We start from the raw sequence: 7529 nt of genomic DNA on the forward strand, positions 1-7529 counted from the left end.
TCATCAATAATGTTAAAGAAGAGAAGGGCTTTGGTTTATATAATAACTTGAAGAGAAAAGCGGAGATGAGAGTGACGGCTGAATCGACAAGGTGTAGCCTGTAGTGAATGATGATTTTATATTGTGCATGTGAAATTTTCATGAAGATTGCTTGACTCCTTCTTGAGTTACGCTCAATTTAAGATCGAATAAAATTGAGTACGGTGAGTTAGAATGTGGTATGTTAAAATGCTGTAAATTGTAACGTTAACGTTTCTTTATCACGGTATTGTTAGAAATATTAAACCAAAAAAAAATATATTAAAACCAAATTAAATTAACGCAAAGCCAGTCTTGCGCAACATGTTTTTTTTTTTTTTTTTATAATTTATTTTAATGTGTATTGCGTGTATAGTATTCATATAAAATTTAATCGGTGCTTTTAAAGAAGAACTTATGGCACGACAAAGAAGCGTTAAAATGATTCATACGGATACTTTTTTGCGATCTTTTTTGATTAGTTTTCCTTTTCAATTATTATTAAAGATATATATATATATATATATATATTTTACACACACGGGTCCGCGCGCGCACACACACACATAAACACAGAGGAAACGCTTCGTTTTCGAGTTACAGCTTGCAGAGAAATTTCTTCCTGACAGTAAAATGAACCAACACTAAAGTTTTTGAAACTAGATTTAAGGATAAATTTGATGGGTTTTTAATTGAATTATTGAATAGAATATGTTCTACAACTGAGTTTTTAGTAATTTTTTATGCAAAAAGGGATTGTCGTAAAACACAGTTTTTTTTATATACAATAACAGTTTTGATATACAATAACCTCGTTAATATACCAGTAAAGAAATAAAATTTTATTACAATTTCTCTAGAGAATTTAATTCTGACAAATCTATCTTAAGTAATGTCAATTAAACATGAACAGTTTAAGAAACTTTGCTTTAATTAAAAATAAAGTAGACCAAAACGTGGCAAAGAAATATTGTAGTACGATTTTAAACCAAACCAAAAATCATTTCAGTACTGGAAAATATATACAAACAAGATTAAAATCTGATGTGCACACCACATGAGGTCCTTTTACGCATGTTAAATTACATATACACATTTTTTTCTGCACTTATTTAAACTTATTTCATTTGAAAGTGAGATACGATCCTCCAATACTTTACTAAAGTGGACAGTTACACGATTGCTAAAATATTAGTTTTTATTAACAACAGATATTTATACAATTATTAATTCAACAATCTTACCTGAAATATTAGGATAGAGTATAAAAGTCCCTTTAATAATCTTTAAATAAATGTATGTCTATCTATCTAATATTATGTTGTGTAAATAATTATGATGTAATCATCAACAAAATGAAATAAAAAGGAAACAGGAGAAGGTTACTAAATTTTATAGCGATATTTATTATTAAGTAGACTGAAACAAATGCATAAATAAAAATAATACGATTCTAAATAATAATTTTCAATTAATATTTATTGAGATCATCAGATGTTTCACCAAATCTGATGTGAACGCCACATGAATTCCTCGTACACCTATTAAATTATATATACATATTTTTAAAACGACATAAAATTTTATTTCACTAATAACTTCTGATTTTTTTGATTTTTGATTTTATTATTATTTATTGTAATATTTTTTTTTACAAAGGTTAATAATTATTAATAAATCAGTACATTTAAATTTAAAAAAAAGTTAAAAAAAAAAAAGGAACTGACGTCGCATTCGAACCTATGTGCCTCCCCTTTGTAAGATCCAAATATTTCATTAATTAAAATTTTATTGGATATAACTCTGGAACCGATGAAACTAAGTACCCCTTATGATATATCGTTGAAAAGCTCTCAATGAGGGCTTATTAATGCAGTTGAGAAAAAATTCAAAATCCAAATTGTTTTAGATTTGGGCTCTTTTGGAACTTTTGTTTCAGTCGATTGCAATCAAAAGGGGAGGTGCACAACTAAATGTTACAACGGTTCTCAATCCAAAATTTCAACATCCTTCGGCTAATCCTTTTTCAGTTATACAAAACACATACGTAGAGACGTCACGCCGAAACTAGTCAAAATGGATTCAGGGATGGTCAAAATGGATATTTCCGTTGAAATCTGAAAACCGAATTTTTTGCTATCACAATACTTCCTTTACTTTGTACAAGAAAGTAAAAATTAACTCACCGGGGAGTTTAGCGTTAAACTCGTCGTAAATCAGCTGATTTCGAGGTCGAGAGTTCTCAAGTCCAAATCCTAATAAGGGTTACTTTTATTCGGATTTGAATACTAAATCGTGGATAGCGGTATTCTTTGGTGGTTGGGTTCAATTAACCGTACGTCTTAGGAACGATCGGCCTAAGTTTATTCAAGGCTACATATTTACCGGTGTATTACATTACAATGATAGTCGCTAATTTAATTGCTGATGCGACTATAAATAAAAGATTAATAAAAAAAGATTAAAAATTATTTATCAAATATTTTAAAATAAATATAAACATATTACCAATTTACCAATACAACCGTTGTTCAAAATATCCTCCTTTATTGTGTATACAATATATTCTGCTCGATTTAAAATTCATTTATAGCTCTTTTTATTATGATTGTTTCTAATAATTTCAAGTACGTTGAATTTTTGTTGATAAATTCTTCTTTTATAGTTACTTTCAATAAAACTAGTTTTTTTTTTTAAATTCTTCTTATGTTGAGTCTTTCTTTTCCTGTTTAGCCTCCGGTAACTACCGTTTAGATAATACTTCAGAGGATGAATGAGGATGATATGTATGAGGGTGAATGAAGTGTAGTCTTGTACATTCTCAGTTCGACCATACCTGAGATGTGTGGTTAATTGAAACCCAACCACCAAAGAACACCGGTATCCACGATCTAGCATTCAAATCTATGAAAAAATAACTGGCTTTACTAGTACTTGAACGCTGGAACTCTCGACTTCCAAATCAGCTGATTTGGGAAGACGCGTTCACCACTAGATCAACCTCTTACGTTGAGTCTACGTAACATGAATTAAACGTTTCTCAGAATTAAATTCTCTAAAAGTTTTGTTCAAAAAAGAACAATAATTTAACGCCCTTAGTGACACTTTATTTTTTTTTTTATTTACTGACATTTAACGAAAATATTGAATGTCAAACCTACAAAATTGTGTTTTGTGACACCAGTTTTTGTGTTTTAAAATAATTTTCTCAACGTTACCAGAGATACGGTTCTGAGACTTGTTTTATTCAGTTTTACAGGTCAAAACTATCAAATTTATTCCTTAACTTAGGTTCAGAAACTGCAGTATAAATTTCATTTTAACCTGCGATATCAGGGAGAAATATTTCGTAATCTATAAAACGAAAATGAAGATTTTCAGGACCCATGTTTATAAAAACTTTTCTTTGTATTTTCACTTTTAGAACATATATACGTTTATATATGTTTGTTAATAATAATAATAATACTTAATGTTCGGAAAAGTGTTTAATATTGACAATTTATTTTTTATTACAATTACGAAAATAAATATTATTACTTTATAAACTACAAAAAAACTATCGCACTAAACGTTAGTATGTAGAGAAAAAAGTCCAAGAATTAAAATTGCTTAAAATTATGTCTTGTATCCGAAAATATCGTACAAATTTTGAGTTTACATTTACAAAAAGATATGACGTTGGGTGTCATATGGAAAAATGGCGATTTCCTACATAAAAAGTCATTTTTAATGCGTTTAAAAATCGAAATAATTTTCCCATTTAATTTTCTTATTTCTCTTCTCATTTAACTTTTCTACTTCTAATTTATGAGATCGCCGGTCTCCGTGGTCCGAGTGGTAGCCTCGGCCTTTCACCCGGAGGTCCTGGGTTCGAATCCCGGTCAGTCATGGAATTTTTCAAACACGCTACAAAACATTCATCTCATCCTTTGCGGAAAGAAATACTTAACTGCGGATCTGGAGGTTAAATAAACAAACAAACAAACAAAAAATGTATGAGATCCCAGTTGTAACACGTTAAAAAAAACTCGAACATTTAGTATACTTATATATTAATCTTTTTCAGGAAACTTCTACAGTACGCCAGTACAGTAATAAGTAAAATTTATGATTTACTCTAAGCCAACAAAATATATATATATATATATATATATACTCTTAACCGTACCTATGCCGGTCGACCGTTTAGCCAGAGGTCTTCGCCCCTTGGACCCCCCCCCCCCCACCATAAAATGTTCGTTACCATCATGCTTGTGAGATTAACAATGATAAATAATAATTAAGGTAGTCAGGCTTTACAACCTGAAAAAGAAACTAAATTACAGAAGACAGAATAGTAGTAAATACGGTAACTAAAGTAGATACACCTTTGCGACGTAATATTCATAACTTATTTCTGTTGACATATGTAACAGAAATATAATGATGATGTAAAAAGATTTTTCCTTTTTTTTCCTTAATGAATATCATAAATTTATAACTTCACCCTAGGGGGTGGAGAGGGCACTCGGTCTATGGCTTAAAATCTTCTCGGATATTGCGAATGTATCCTCAGTTTTTCTGTTTAGCCTCTAGAACCACCTAAAGGCATTACTTCAGAGCATGAATGCGGATAATATGAATGAATGTTAATGAAGTGTAGTCTTGTACAGTCTCAGGTCGACCACTCCTAAGAAGTGTGGTTAATTGAAACCCAACCACCAAAGAACACCTATATCCACGATATAGTATTTAAATCCGTATAAAAGTAACTACCTTTACTAGAATTTGAACTTACCGACTTCGAATTCAGCTGATTTGCGATGACAAGTTAATTACTACACTAGCCCGGTAGACTACGAATTTTCAAGAATACGGATTTTTCAAAATTTTCAGAATACGACGAATGTATCCTGAAAATTTGAAAGCAATTGTTCGGTTGGTTTTCGCGTGATGCGATAAAAAATAAATAGACTAATTTTCGCCTTTATGTCTAATATACGCGCGCGCGCATGCACACACATACGAGTATATAAAGGAAATTTATTTCTTTAGCCCTTAAATATAGTCATTTGATTTTATTTTATATTAGATTTTTTTTTAAAGTAAGAAGACAATTTTATAAATAATTAAACTAAGTTATTTACTACAATTCATAAATAATTAAAAAAGTTACGGCAAATTTGTTTTAAAATGAATTTAATATGCAGATAGACTGGATGGCATCGGACTACGGGATGTGCATACGCGGAGAGGTGTAAGTAACATTTACCAACTGCGCCCACTCCATATTTAGCGGCTAATATATAGACGCTTTTAGATTTATTTGTTATAATTATTTTTTAATAAAATTATAATTTTTTTTTTTTAGAGTAGATAAGTTTCCGCATAATGCGGCGGAAACGGTATCTGGTTCGAATCCCGGTCAGGCATTACATATTTTCATACGGTACCGATTTCCACCGGGCTAATGAACTTGTTGATGCCCGGTTTTTTAATGATGCTGTTGATGTCCGCCTTTTTAAAACTCTTTAAACTTTTTAAATCGTAATTTAAAGATCAAGAACTATTACTTTTCTGAAACATAATTTTTAGTAAAAATAATAATATTATTTAATATTCTTTTTAAATAATAAAAAAATATGAGTAACTAATTTTTAAAAGAATATATCTTACACTGCTATACAGAAATTGTGGAAAATAAATTCGTCAATTAATTGTATTATATAAAAAACAAAAATTGCATCGGCCGGGAGTCGAACCCGGGCCGCCCGCGTGGCAGGCGAGCATTCTACCACTGAACCACCGATGCGATTGCATAATTATGATGTTAATAATTTATAAAGTTAAAGATAGTTTTTTTTTACGAAAATGTTTTGTAATTTTTTTTTACTTTTTGATAGATGTAATTAACAGTGTATGAGATGTTAATTTGTAAAATATGTAATTCATAAATCAATATTTTTGGATTATATTTCATGTACTCTATTGTAATTTAAATATTTATCTAAACCTATGCATTACATTTCCGACTAAAGCTCTATTGCTACTGCAGCAGCATATCTATTCAGACAAATTATACAGAGATCGGCCAACATTTTGGGTATCGGGGTTTGTGTAAATGTGGACGCCTCAAGCCATTAGTAAAAAAAAACACAAAAAACTTTTAGAAATTTCCAGAATAGTATGTCGCCATGTATTTTGTTTTATATTTTCGAATTTGCTCTAAAGATACATAAATTCATGGAAAATTAAACAAAAGTATTTTATATGTGGGGAATTGATGGCATTGTATTTTGGACAAGATTAATAAAACGTTAGTTGTAGTTTTCCTCCTCATTGAGGTTTTGTACAGCGGTCGTAGAAAATTAGTACGATGAAAATACTTATTGCCTTTTTTACAATTGCAAAGTTTTAAGTCGATAATACTTAGAGATGGGGGTTTTCGGCTTGATTTTCGACCCCGTCCGATAAGGAAGCATCATGTTACTCGTAATAATAAGAACCGTACTTAAAATATCATTTTTTTTTAAATATTAACTTTCAAGACTGAAAATCCAATTGTATCTAGTAGTATTGTAGACGCTACGGGAACTTTTTTTTTAAAAATGGGGCAGCAGGACCCAACATACGAATACAACTTTTTATTTTTTATTTTTATAATTTCTGTATTTTTGAAATGATTTACTATTAAAAAGAAATAGATGTATTTTCATGTTTATAATTTTTTTTTTCTTCTTGGCGTTAAACATACAAAAAAAGGGTATTAACAGAGCTTAAGACATTTATTTTTTTTTAAATTGTTATATTAGATTTTAATAGTATTATAAAGAGTTCATTTAATGTGTTGTCAGTTAAAAAGAAGACAGTAACGAATGTGTTAACGTTTAAATTAGGTGGTTATAAATATGTTTGTTTAGAAAACCCATTTAAAAAAATGAAATTGTAAATCTAATACCGCTGCTGTCATTTACGTCATATGACAGTTCATAACAGTGTGACTTACTCGTACATTAACCTCTCTCTTTCACGGACAACCTCTCTGCCCCGTCTCTTTTCCTAATAATAATATAGCAAGTAACCTTCTCAACAACCCTCAACCGCTCCTACTCTTAACCAGAAGCTGAATGCTACTGACGTGTCAAGCTTACGTTAGATTAAAAGAGCTGCTGTCGTAGCCTCTTCACCAGTTAAAACTAATTAAAAACTTTTAGAATAAAATTAGAACTTGCTTTAACGTTTAATAGCTCACAGTAAGATCCGTACGTACATTAATAGTAGTTCAGCACTACGGGAAATTCACTTAAAACCAAAAAGTTGTGTTGCCAGCAAAATTTCTACTCCCGAGCATTTTATAATGCTTAATTTCAAATGCTTCGTGTTAAATGAAGTTCAACAACGTTTCGAACTTCTTGAAATTATAATCAGATTATTTCATACATATATATATATATATATATATATAATGAGAGAGAAAGAGTGAGAGAGAATGATTGAATGTAGAAGTGCATTTTCTAATTCGCCCTCAG

The 7529-nt window shown here is 30.2% G+C and overlaps 1 non-coding gene across 1 annotated transcript; it reads right to left on the minus strand.

Moving 5' to 3' along the window:
- Nucleotides 1-5741: 5741 nt before the first annotated feature.
- On the minus strand, nucleotides 5742-5812 carry TRNAG-GCC (transfer RNA glycine (anticodon GCC)). Its single transcript has one exon. It is a non-coding gene; the product is annotated as a tRNA-Gly (tRNA).
- Nucleotides 5813-7529: the final 1717 nt, after the last annotated feature.

Source organism: Lycorma delicatula, chromosome 5, assembly GCF_047948215.1.
Source record: "Lycorma delicatula isolate Av1 chromosome 5, ASM4794821v1, whole genome shotgun sequence".
Taxonomy (NCBI): Eukaryota; Metazoa; Arthropoda; class Insecta; order Hemiptera; family Fulgoridae; genus Lycorma; species Lycorma delicatula.